This window comes from Gossypium raimondii, chromosome 5 (assembly GCF_025698545.1).
Source record: "Gossypium raimondii isolate GPD5lz chromosome 5, ASM2569854v1, whole genome shotgun sequence".
Lineage (NCBI taxonomy): Eukaryota > Viridiplantae > Streptophyta > Magnoliopsida > Malvales > Malvaceae > Gossypium > Gossypium raimondii.
In genome coordinates this window covers 33436358-33448832 of record NC_068569.1, presented here as the reverse complement: position 1 = coordinate 33448832, position 12475 = coordinate 33436358, and the positions used below count along the sequence as shown (strand labels likewise).

At 34.1% G+C, this 12475-nt stretch overlaps 1 non-coding gene across 1 annotated transcript; it reads left to right on the top strand.

Annotated features, from left to right (window-relative positions):
- Positions 1-819: 819 nt before the first annotated feature.
- Positions 820-926, top strand: LOC128041467 (small nucleolar RNA R71). The gene has a single exon (XR_008196488.1). It is a non-coding gene; the product is annotated as a small nucleolar RNA R71 (small nucleolar RNA).
- The last annotated feature ends 11549 nt before the right edge of the window (positions 927-12475 follow it).

Genomic DNA, 12475 nt, shown 5'->3' with positions numbered 1-12475 from the left:
TCTCCTTATTTACCTCCTGAGTTTGGTTCTCCAGGCTACTCAGTACTTTACCCGATCGAAGGATGATTGCTTTCACATGCTCCTTACCTTCTCTACGGATTATCTTCGATGTTGCTAGGAATACCTCTGCCAATTTGTCTTTTTATATCACCCATCATGCTCATCAATTGGCTCATCTGATCTTCAAGCTTAGTCAATGTTTTTGCGAAGTTGGTGCACTCAGATTGCACCTCTTTCACGTTTGTTCTTATTGATTGTATTTCCCCCTCGATTTGATCCGAGCATTGACCATATACAATATGGCCATTTGGGTTGGCTCTTTCCTGAGGTTTCTATAAATAAGAAGGTTGATAGTTAATGTTTTTAACTTAGTTAGAACTATTACCTACTCCTTGATTACCTCCCCATCTCAAGTATGGGTGATCTCTCCATCCGGGATTGTATGTATTCGAATAGGGATTTCCACCCCAATTCCCAATGTAATTCACATCCTCGATGGGATTGTTGATGTAGTGGAAGAGCGATTTGTCTCTTTCATATATAGATGATGCACTATTTTCAGACTCGATGCGATTGAGTCTGTCCACTAGCTATTGATACTTGTCATCTTCATGGACAACTTTTACCATAGATGGTCTAATGCCATATGTGTGTATTTTAGTTGGCAACTAGTAGGAGTTCATTGCCATATTTTCTATTAATTCACATGTATCCTTATATGTTCTATTCATTAAGGCACCTCTTACGGCTCCATCTAATCCTGACCTTGAGTTCATAACCAACCCATTGTAAAAAATTTACAATCGTAACCACTTAGATAATCCATGGTGTGGTCATTTCTGAATTAGTGTCTTAAAAATCTCCCATGCTTCAGGAAAATTTTTTTCCCTCTATTTGTTTGAACATCAAAATTTCCCTTCTTAGCTGGACTATCTTACTAATGGGGAAGAAATTTTGTAGGAATTTCCTTGCGAGTTCGTCCCATGTTGTGATTGATCCTAGTGCCTGCGTATCTAACCAAGAAGAGGCATTATAAATTAATGAAAGGGGGAAAAACCGAAGAAGAATTGCATCATTGATGAACCCATTATATTTGAAGGCATCACAAATCTGGAGAAACCGTTTTAGATGCTGACTCGAGTCTTCTATCATTGTTCCTAGAAACTACAGATTATTCTAGATCATCTAGATCATGGTTGGCTTGGTTTTAAAATTAGTGGTAGTGATGGTTGGCCTCGTTATACTCCCTTAAACCACATCAAGATTCGGTATCGCATATTCCCTTAAGGTCCTCTCATTACACACCATGTTAATATTTATAGGTAGCTGTGGTAGTGGATCTTCTATTTTGTTATTGTTAGCTTCGTCGAATAGTGGATTCTCACATGGTGGTAAATTACCTCCAGTAGGTAGCTGATTCTGTATTGGTTGTTGTTGTTGCTATCGACGATTCCTTTTGATTATTCTTTCCAGGTCTGTGACTGGCTCTCTAGGTGTTCCCTTACTATGAGTCATACACTAAATCCAAACAAAAAAGGTTAGTAGAAACTAAGAAAATAAAATTGTAGCTATAATCTAAAAATTTCCTAATTTTCTATTAATATGCAAAAATTAAAATTAAAATAGTGATGTTGCCTCCCCTGCAACGGCGCTAACAACTTAACCGCCTCTGGATATAGCAACGTCCAGAGTAGAAATCCTGTACAAAAGATATAAAAGGCGGTATCCCAAGTATACGGGTTAGGTTGTAATATAGTTACAACGGAGTAGGTGAGTAATTAGAGGATCGTACCCAAGGGAGGGGAGCACTAAATTAATTCTAACCTAAGCATGAATAGATCTAATTATTACATTAATTGAATTACATTATGAAGAATAAAAGAAAGGTTTTGATGATCTATACTACTTATAATAAAAGAAAATAAAGAGATAAATAAAACACGAGAAATAAAAAGTAAAATATATCAAATCTGATCATGGGTGATTAGCTTGCTTCGGTATTCATAATCAACTGTCACTTTAGGTTTTCTCATTCAATTCCTTAAATCTTATTCGCGAGTCGATGATATGTTACTCATGCATTCTTTAAACCAAAAGGCATAACCCTATAACAGAAAAAACCCTCTTTTTTTATAAAGAAAGTCTTATCTTAGTCCTTTCATGCCATAGAAATCTAACTGTACCTTGAGAATACATCCATGAAGCTCATAAACTTATGGCCTGCTGAAGCATCCACTAACCTGTCAATGTAGGATAGATGGAAACTATCCTTTAGGCATGCCTTATTAAAACTAGTTAAATCATTACACATCCTTCATTTTTCGTTAGCCTTTTTTACTATGATCACATTCGACACCCACTCAAGATATGCCACCTCTCAAATAAGCCCTGCCAAGAGTAACTTTCCTACTTCCTGTCTAATAGCCTCCATAACCTGTGGAGCAATCCTTCTTTGCTTTTGCTTAACTGGATTAACATCAGGACACATGTTCAACCGATGTAAAATCACCTTCGGGTCTAGATTAGGCATATCGGCTACTGACCACGTGAAAATATCTAAGTTTTATCTCAGAAACTACACAAAGTACCTCTTCCGTTCTTCTACCAATGCCAGAGAAATCCTTACAATATTTTCCATGTCATCATAAAATAATTGAAGAGTCTCAATTACCTATGCTATTTTTGGTTTACGAACCTTTTCTCCACTTCTCATATCCAAACTACTTGCTGCTACTTGCTGCAAACTCTGGCATCACATTTATTACTTGACCAACAACATGTGACATTGTTTACCCAAACATTGATCAAGCCTCATGAGCCCCACATCTGTTTTGGTAGGAAATTTTATTTTTATGTAGAAAGTGGCGATCATCATCTTAGCCATCCTCATAATAGGGAACCCAAAAATGGCATTGTAGGCCATAGGATAGTCTACTGCGAAAAAATGAACATACTTCATATTTGTATGTTCACCAACTTCTCAGTAAAATGATACATCATTTGACTTCGACCGGATGGTTGGCGAAGCTATACAGAGGGCTTGCCCTTTTCAAAGTCAGCTCTTTCAATCCCATATTCTGGTATACTTCCCAAGTTAACACTTCAATAGCACTCCCACTGTCAACCAAAATCCTCTTAACCTCAAACCCGACAATAGTTTCTATTACTACCATAGGATCGTTCCCCTCCTTATCATGAATTGAATCTTCATCTTCCTTAGTAAACTCTACCTTCCACTTCTCTTGTTGTCCCAGTCTTTTAGGCGAATTAATGGATATCACACTCCTGAGATGCGCATTCCTCTTTGTGTTGGACGTCATCCACTCTTCATCCGTACCAATTATAACAAGTATTGCACCCTTGATCTTCTACTTGCCCTGATGTCGAAGCTTCCTGTGCTACAAAGTCCTTTAGTTCGTTGTTCTGACATCCTCCTCTATGACATCCTTCAAACATAAATAGTCCTCTTTCTTGTGTCCCCTATCATTATGAAAACTACATCTATCCCTTGAACTATACCTCAACTAACTAGGCCGTATGGGAGGTGGATTCGAAAAAATTCCTAAGCTTCTCACTTGGTTAAAAATATAGGTACACCAAGCATTAAAGGGGTTTTGATTATTGAACATGCTCATTTTGAACTCCTATAATGCAGGCATCAATAGCCCAATGATTTCTTAAATTATTTGTGTTCAACGTAGCTGCATGGAAGCGCTTAACATAATCCTTCCCTCTGCCTCACTAACATTAAACCTATTAGGGTACTCATTATAGTTTAATGGGCATGGAACCTACTCAAAAAAATCTGACCTAACTGTAAGAAGCTTTGAATGGAACCTTGCAACAATGACAAATAATAATGTTTCGTGCTTCCCCTAAAAGTTCTCGAGAAAGCCTTACACTTCGACATATTAAAAGCTCTCAACACATTCATGTAATCATTGTATTGCATGAGATGTGCTCTTGGGTCCTTTTTACCTTCAAACATCTCCTTTGATACTTTGAATTTTGATGGCAATCCATAACTACGACCTCTAGAGACGAAAAAAAACCAATCCATGTCTTACACATCGGGATGCAATGCCTATACATCTCAACATAAAGCGTCCGTCTAATTTTTTGACCGCTTTGTATGTGCTCCAACAGCCCCCTCCTAGAGAGATGCAACATTGTCTTAGAGATCAAAATGGTCGAATTGCATATTTCTCCTCAATTCTTCATTCAATCTTAGCAACTCCTAGTGAAACAACTATTGTTGCTCGATCCTGGTACTCTGCTGCATCATTTGTTCTTTCATTAGTTGTAGCTGCTCTTGTAAACCAAATAATTGTTGTGGTGATGCCACATAATCAAATAGAAAGGATAGCCTCTGACCAGAAGGAACATTGAGATCAAAACAATTAGAGGAACCTTCTTAGCCTAATTTACCTAATGTTTTTGGTTGATCAGAAAACCAGTCAGCATAGTGGTTCATCTCTCGAGGTTGATTGTTGGTGTTAGAGCCTCCAACTTGATCTAATGGGAAGTTGCTAGGGAAATTCTCGTTAAGGTGAGTCATCTTTTCTCTAATTTTTCTAATTATTGGAAGTCTACGTTCACAATGCCAAATTGTTGAGTGTTTCTGTGTATGTCCTCCTCATGGAAGCCAATTTCCTATTTATATGGCACGGTTCCATGATTTGATGTTCTGGGATTAGGTAGGCCCCATGCAGGTCAACACATATCCTACTATAGGGTGAACATGTGTGTCCTGAGTAGGGGTTCGCTTGCATGGTGATGCGAACCCATGTAGGCAAATTGCATGGTGGCAAACTATATATCAATGATCTAGACATGTTGGTCAGGTTGTGGGTTGGTATGGGAGCTAATCGATTGTGGTTTGGTATGGGAACTAGGTTAGTCTGAGAATCGGGTAGAGGTGAGTACCACAACAAGTTTACTAGCTAAAAATCTAACAATTCAAATCCCTAAGGTATGGGATATGATCAACTACCATTATAGATTAAGTATCTTAACAAAAATTCAAAAGAAAATGGTCTCAAACCTGGTAAGTAATTCGCGAAATGGTGTTGGAAGTGTGTAATAGTTTCCCAATTTTCCTTTGCTTTTGCCATTGGAGAAGAATGATGAAATAAGCTCAAGTGCTTAGCTTCTCTCTCTTTCTCTCACTCATATATATTTAGCTAAATTAATCTTTAATTGATATGCATCCAAGGTAGTGATTAAGCACAAGAAGAAAAACAATGGAGATTAATAGGTGAGATCATGTTCACCCAATAACCTTAATTAAGCATGGTTTAATTGCGAACAAGATCTTGGTTTAATAGCATTTCAAAGACTTGCTTAAATTCTAATATAATCTCCCTAGCTTAGGTCACTCTCAATTTAATCCTTATAAAATAATTACTAACTTATCTCAATAATTACTTAAATATTATAATTTCAAATTTCATGTTTGTCTCATAAACTTCTCGATTTAAAATTGTTTGGATAGCTCAATTTAATAAATTCAACCCCAAAACTAACTTTTCTAATACCGAAGAAAATCAAATTGTTATAGGACTTCAATTCAATTTCTAATGTCTTTCCTAATATCATATTTAATTAATAAAATTTCACCTTAAGCGATATTCGTACTCAAAATTTTATTTACTCGATCACTTGTATGATAAGAATTCCAACATTAGAAATTTTGGGAGGTTACAAAGTCTAAACGACTCTAGGATCAAAACTCCATTGAAAAAAAGAATCAAAGGAATTTTCTTTGTAATCAAGAAATCCAGATATTGGAACTCATAATTTCATAAATACAATTTCTTTGAATTGCTTCAAATTTTGGGTCTTTTATCCAACTCGAAATTTGTGTGTATAATTATTTATATTTCTAAGAACTTAACATGACAGTTTTCCTTTTTTTTTTGCATGTTTTATCTTTTCAATCGTTATATTATTTTTAATTTATGTTCTATAACTTCTTTCCTATCTGTAATAAATGACATTATGTGAAAATGCAAAATCCTTATATTGAATTTTCATGCTAAGAGGTTCAACTTTCAATGTCTAAGAGAAATAATAAAGTTTACTAAAAATTATAAAGGTGGCATATAAAAATTTCCCACGTTTGAGATATGTGTAAAAAGCTACAAACTTCTTCAACATTTATGTTATTTATATCAATTTTCATCTATTTAGTATTTATAATGTTATATTTTCTAATTTTATTTAGAGTAATTAAAAAAGCATAATTAATTTAATTTATTGATTAATTAATTTTATTCTAAAATTACTTTATTAGAAAAATTATATATAATTTTAATAAATATATATTTATAAAAAATCAAAGACAAGCCTTTTTATAGAAACATGCAACAGAAATCGAGTTTCTTTTGAAACTTGGTACACAGAAAATGTCTTTCAAAATAATCTTCCTAAAATCATCAAAACAAAGATATACGTCTCCCACTACTTCAGCTGCCATAGTTGTCTCATTTTCGATCCGCAACGATAGACTCTTATTTTTGAGATCTTTCGTCTCCTCAAACCCCTGTAGAGAAACGCACACATGATTAGTGGGTCCATAATCAATAACCTAGTGATGTATTGAATCTTCCACTAAATAAGCTTCCATCATAAAGAGTTTCATAAATTTGCCTTTAGTGGTCAGATAATCCTTCCACTCTTTGCAGTTTGCCTTGAAGGGCTCATTTTTTGTTGCAGAAAAAACACTTAAACTTAGATAAGTCTTTAGGCTTCTTGGTTCTCTTTGTCACATCTCGAAATTGGTCTAGAAGTTTCGAGGATAGTTTTGGAATTTTATATTGAAATTGAGTACGGAAATTCAAAGTGAGGTAAACCAAAAATATATTTGTTTATGAGTTTTTGAAGTTAAATCAATTTACAAAAATAATGTGCTTCTTCGTTCTCTTTGTCACATCCCGAAATTGGGTCTAAAAGTTTCAAGGATAGTTTTGGAACTTTGGCTTGAAATTGAGTTCAGAAATTTGAAGTGAGGTAAACCGAAAATATTTTTGTCTATGGCTTTTTGAAATTAAATCAATTTCTAAAAATAATGTGGAAAAGACCTTTAATTTTAAAAAGGGGATTTGTTTGTAAATGAGTTTAATTTAGAGTAACATTAAAGAAATTATACCAAGTTTTAAAATCAACCCATTTTTACCCCTTCCTCCTTACTTTTGACGTAAAAAAAAAAAAAAAAGAGAGAGACACCCTTCACCAATTTTCTTTATGCCGTCCATTAGAGAGAAAAATCCCTAAGCATCATTCTTTAATTTTTGCTCTTCAAAACTCTAATCCTCTTGATTTCAACCATCTTTCTCATATCAGATCTCCTCAAAATTTAAAAGGAAACACCAAGAACACCATTAATTTCTTTTTCATCCAACTTGTGGGTTTTCTCGAATTTTCTATAAAATATTCATTTTTCCCCTCAATCAAGGTAATGTTTCATTTTCCTAATAGTTTTTAATGTAGTTTAACTATTCGAATCAAGTTTTAAGTAGTTGAATCGAAGATTTTGTGTAGAAGTTGAAATTGGAGTCGTTAATGGTGAAATTCAGGATTTTGAACAAAATTATTGTTTCAAAGTGTTTTTCAACTTGTTTTGATTTGATTATAAGGTTTTGAAACTCGCTTTAAAGTTTCATTAAAATATTTGAAGGTTGAGTTTTCGTTACAAATGGCCATGTATGTCAAATTTTCGGAACCATGAATCTGAGCAATTTCGACTGGTTTGAAGGTTGATAATTATTCTTAGATGGGTAATTAGATTATTAGAATTTGTTTTAAGCAATAGGAATGAGTAAGGATTAAGATATTTGTGTTTCACCTATGCTAGTCGAAAATTTTAGTTCCAAGAGAAACTAGCCTTAGACCTGCATTTTTAGTTGATTGAGGTGTGTTTGTAGCTGTAAATTAGTTGTGTTTATTGTATGCTTATTATGTGTAAAGCTTCAGAATCATTAGGACTTTCTTTGAGTAAGGCAAAAGGCAAGGAAAAGGTAGTTTAAGATTTCGACAAATAGGTAAAAGTGTGAACGGTGAGTGTTTTGGAATTGTAACTTGTAGACACGATTCATAGTGTTAAAGGGAGCTTAGGAGTAGCCTAAAACCCTATCCTAAATCCCCGAGTGTAAGCTTTCTTACTTCTCTTGTTTATTTTACAAAAAGTGTGACTATGTGATGTGGATTGAGTAATATGATGTGTTAATGTGACATGTGATATTGTTTTGTTAGCTCTTGTGAAATGCATCAGTTGTGAGCATGTTAAACATGCCAAGTGATAGTGATGATGTTGTGTGTATAATTTAAATTATCTGCGAAAGTGTACAGAAAATGGTAAATAAATATGTGTATAATTATGGATAGTTTGGCCTAGTGACCTTTTGAAACTATTAGATATAGTTGGCATGCAATACGATTTTGTGAGTACTCACACTTGTGTTGTGATTTGGGGCATTGAGGCCCGAAAAAGTTTGGAGAGATAAGGGAATTTAAGCTAAGCTTCATTCATTGAGATATATTGGTGTGTTGGAGAGTGTTAGCTTGATGCTACACTTTTGAGATATGTTCAACTCTTCTAGTCATTGGTGTGTTGGAGATCCGTGTATCCCATGCATGGTGATAGAGTCCACTTTTATGTTTCATAGTCTCAAGTTGTCAATTTATCGATTAATGAATTAGTTGTTAATAAGTGATGCAAAAATATTTTTGTTTGCCACCATGGTTAAGTACGGATGTAATTGTGCTTTGGTTACTTTCATTTAACGTATGATATTATGTTTAATGGTAGTTCTTCCAAGCATTCACTAAGCTTGTTTAATATCACACACTCATTTCCAAAACCATTGTTGATAATTAGCATTTTCGATGTGAGCGGTGCGGTTTTAAGGAAGTGATCTAAGTTAGGCTATAGTGATTTGAGTAGGTGATATTATTATCATTCTTTGAACTTTGGGAATGAAGGCAATGTGCTTAGAACTTTGGCCAGTTATTATTGGTTTATTACGAATGTGAGCTTTTAGAATTTCTAGTTGGAAATAATTATTATTTTTTATTGTTTCACCATGATTCAAATCGATAAGGTATAAGTGTTGCTTTGGATTGTTTTTTTTTGTATGTTTGATACTATGATGGTTATTTCTTATTAGAGTAGAAGTTTGTTGAGCATAAAATATACTCTGTTGTGCTGTATTTTTGCAAGCATGAGTAGAGGTATCGATACTCGGGACATAAATATTTGATTCCTCGGAGTTGAAATGTGTTTTCGAGAAGTCAGTAGCTCAATTTGGTATCGATACCCAATAATGAGTATCGATACTTAGGGTAAAAATACCGATACCTTTGCGCATGTATCAATAAAATGTTTTTGTTTAAAATTGGCAGAATGCTAGTTTGGTATCGATTTTGTTACCAGTATCAATACCTTTTTCCCAAAATATCGATACCTATATTTCTGTATCGATACCTACGTGGTTTTCTTTGGAAATTTATTAAACGATCTTTAAACATGTTTTTATATTGTTTTTAATGTCATTTTTTGAATGTTGTGTTGTGAACACCTTCGTAAGTATTTACATTATTAATAAATGACCTCGCTTTTATGTTATGCATGTATGTGTAAACTAGATTGGTTGATGTGACATTTTGTTACTCGGGTCTCGTGACCGGGCCAGGTGTGATGTGTTACACTCTTCTTTTTCACTTGAGGTGGCCCAAAGAAATTCTCATTGTTTCTCTTAGCGTGTTTTCCCTTCCTTTTAGAGGAAGAAGCAACAACTGAGTTTGCTTCTACTTTTTGGACCGACTGGTCGCCATAAAACATCAACTCGTAGGACTATAATTCCTTTATGAGTTGTGTAAGCGCAATATTCTTATTTCCAAGGTTATATGCGGCCCGAAAGCCTAAAATCCTTGGATATGCTTTTGAATACCATTTCAATTTGTGTTATATTCTAGTTTGGCCTCATTACCCGCAACCTCGACAAAGTATCCCATAAGAGGGATCATATGGTCTTTGACTAAAATGTCGGGCTTTTGCTGGACATTTATCAAACAAGTAATAGCTGATTGTCGAGCCAAGGTAGCTCGACCTCTAAACATGTCTTCTAGTTTGTCTAGAATCACTTTGGCAATCTTACAACTCTCCAATTGCTTATAAAGGGTGTTGGTCACGCTTATCAACATATAGCAATGACTTATCTCATTCGGCTCCACCCAACGTTTTCTAGCATTAGCTTAAGTGGCTAGAGGGCATTTATTATCAAGGTGTGTCTTGAGTTTCTCACAGCTTAGGACAATCATGAGGTTCTTTTTCCATTTCTTATAGTTATTTTCATTCATTTTGTTCTCAGATAATATATTAATAAGGGAATGTAACAGGATTTTTGTGCAAGTGTACACAGTCATTCAAGTAATAAGTAAGTAAAATCAGTTATCGTCTCCACAAGGACTATATATGTTAACAAAATTAAATTCAAAATTATAAGTTAACAATTTGATTATAAAAATAAAATAATTTGAGTGATGATGATTAAACTAGATTAATTTAACTAAATGCAAGATTGATCCCTTATGCAATTTTAAACTAAGTCTGCAAATTTATCTAAATGTATGAATGGATTATAGCAACAAAAACACAACTTCAACAATCAATAACATGTATAGGCTAAGATAATTATATTAGTCAAATCAATTCATTTGCATCATGCTTAACAGTGTTTGGAAAACATTACATGGCAACTCCATCTTTCTTGAGTTTGGAAACCAAATTAAGTCCTTTCGGAATCTTTTACTTAGTGAAATATGCATTTTACTGATCATATTAAACTAAGGGTTTCTTAGTATTTATGCTAGGTAACAGGGATAGATTAAGTTTGAAATAGTTTAATCACATAAACCTAAAAACTATGCAAGATAATAAAGCTAATTAAAGTTATTATGAACATTCAATTTAGTTGTATTAAAATCTTAAATTGAGCATGCACTTTTCAATTATTGTGTCTACTAGTCGTCATCTAGTTAGGATCGCTCAGCTAATCTAAATGCATCCGATCATGTATAAATGAAATACATCTTTATTTTAATTTAAAACATGAACGATTGAGGCACAAACACTTTAAACATGATTCAAACAAATATTATTGAATTAACGCAATCATCCTAGCTAAAATGAATTAAGCTATCATTGTTGATGTCAAGATCAATAAACGCATAGCAAACACGATCAAATTAAACAACAAGTAGGAAAAAATGAACTCTATTTCAATTCAGCAGCCTTTTGGTGTCTGATTGAAGGTGTTCCTCTGATCTGCCTATTGCACCTTTGCTAATGGTATCTCAAGGTGATTGGCCAAGAGGTGACCTTTTCAAGGCTTTTATTGGCTAAAATGGAAGGTAAAATGGGGTGATAGGTGTGGAAATGGAAAAGATAAATGAGGGAATAAAAGAATGTTGTGGAATGATTGATGAACGAAGGGATGTAAGGGATGATTTGAGAGGTGAGAGTAGTGTGGTATTTATAGGTGAGGTTGAGGTGAGGTTGAGGTGAAGCTTACTAAAAATAGGGATTAGAATCCCTCTATCTTCTCCATTGCTTGGCCGACCACAATATGTGGAAGGGGAGGTGATTTGGTTGCTTATTTTGAGTACAAAATCATGCTATAATTAGGCATAGAGTGGATGGTTTCAAAGGAAATCTTCCAAGGCTCTTTTCTAATTAAATTTCAACTATAGAGACCTCTAATAAAATAACCCAAAGCTGATTTTCGGGCAATCATATGCTTGTGCCGAAATTCGACTTGACTCCCCCTTGTTGGAAGATTTCATGATCCAATAAATAACTAGACTTGTCCACTTTGTAACAACACTTTAACTGGGTAAAATTAACATCCTTATGACCTAATTTTGCTTGGTTTTGCTGTCCAAGTAAGGTGGATGTGTTCATGCCCATGCAACATTATGATAATCTCATCTTCCATGGACCCACTACATAATAAAAATTAACATATTAATAATTAACATCAAAATAATATAATTTATGCACAAAAATCATGTAATAAAACATAATTTTGCATACTTTATAAATTAATGTTCAATATTAACATTTAAAAAATCCACTTAATTTTTTAACAATTACTCAAGATTAATATAATTATTAAGTCAAAAAATGGTAAAAATTGCTAGAAAAATCCTATATTGTAACGCCCCAAAATTTTAATTTTGGGTATTGTGAATGTGTGACACAAAATATCTGTCTGCTTTAGTGGTTATGTGTTCTAGGTGTTTTTGGGAGGTCCCAAGTTCAAGCCAAGACTTGGGCAAATTTTGGTAATCTTTGGTCAGTAGGCTTTTAAGCAAAAGTTGGAAAATAATTAACAGAATGGGCCTGCTGGTCTGGTGGATAAGTGGAGTGTTGGTGTGAAGGAGATCCTATGTTCGAATCTTGGCGTGGGCATTA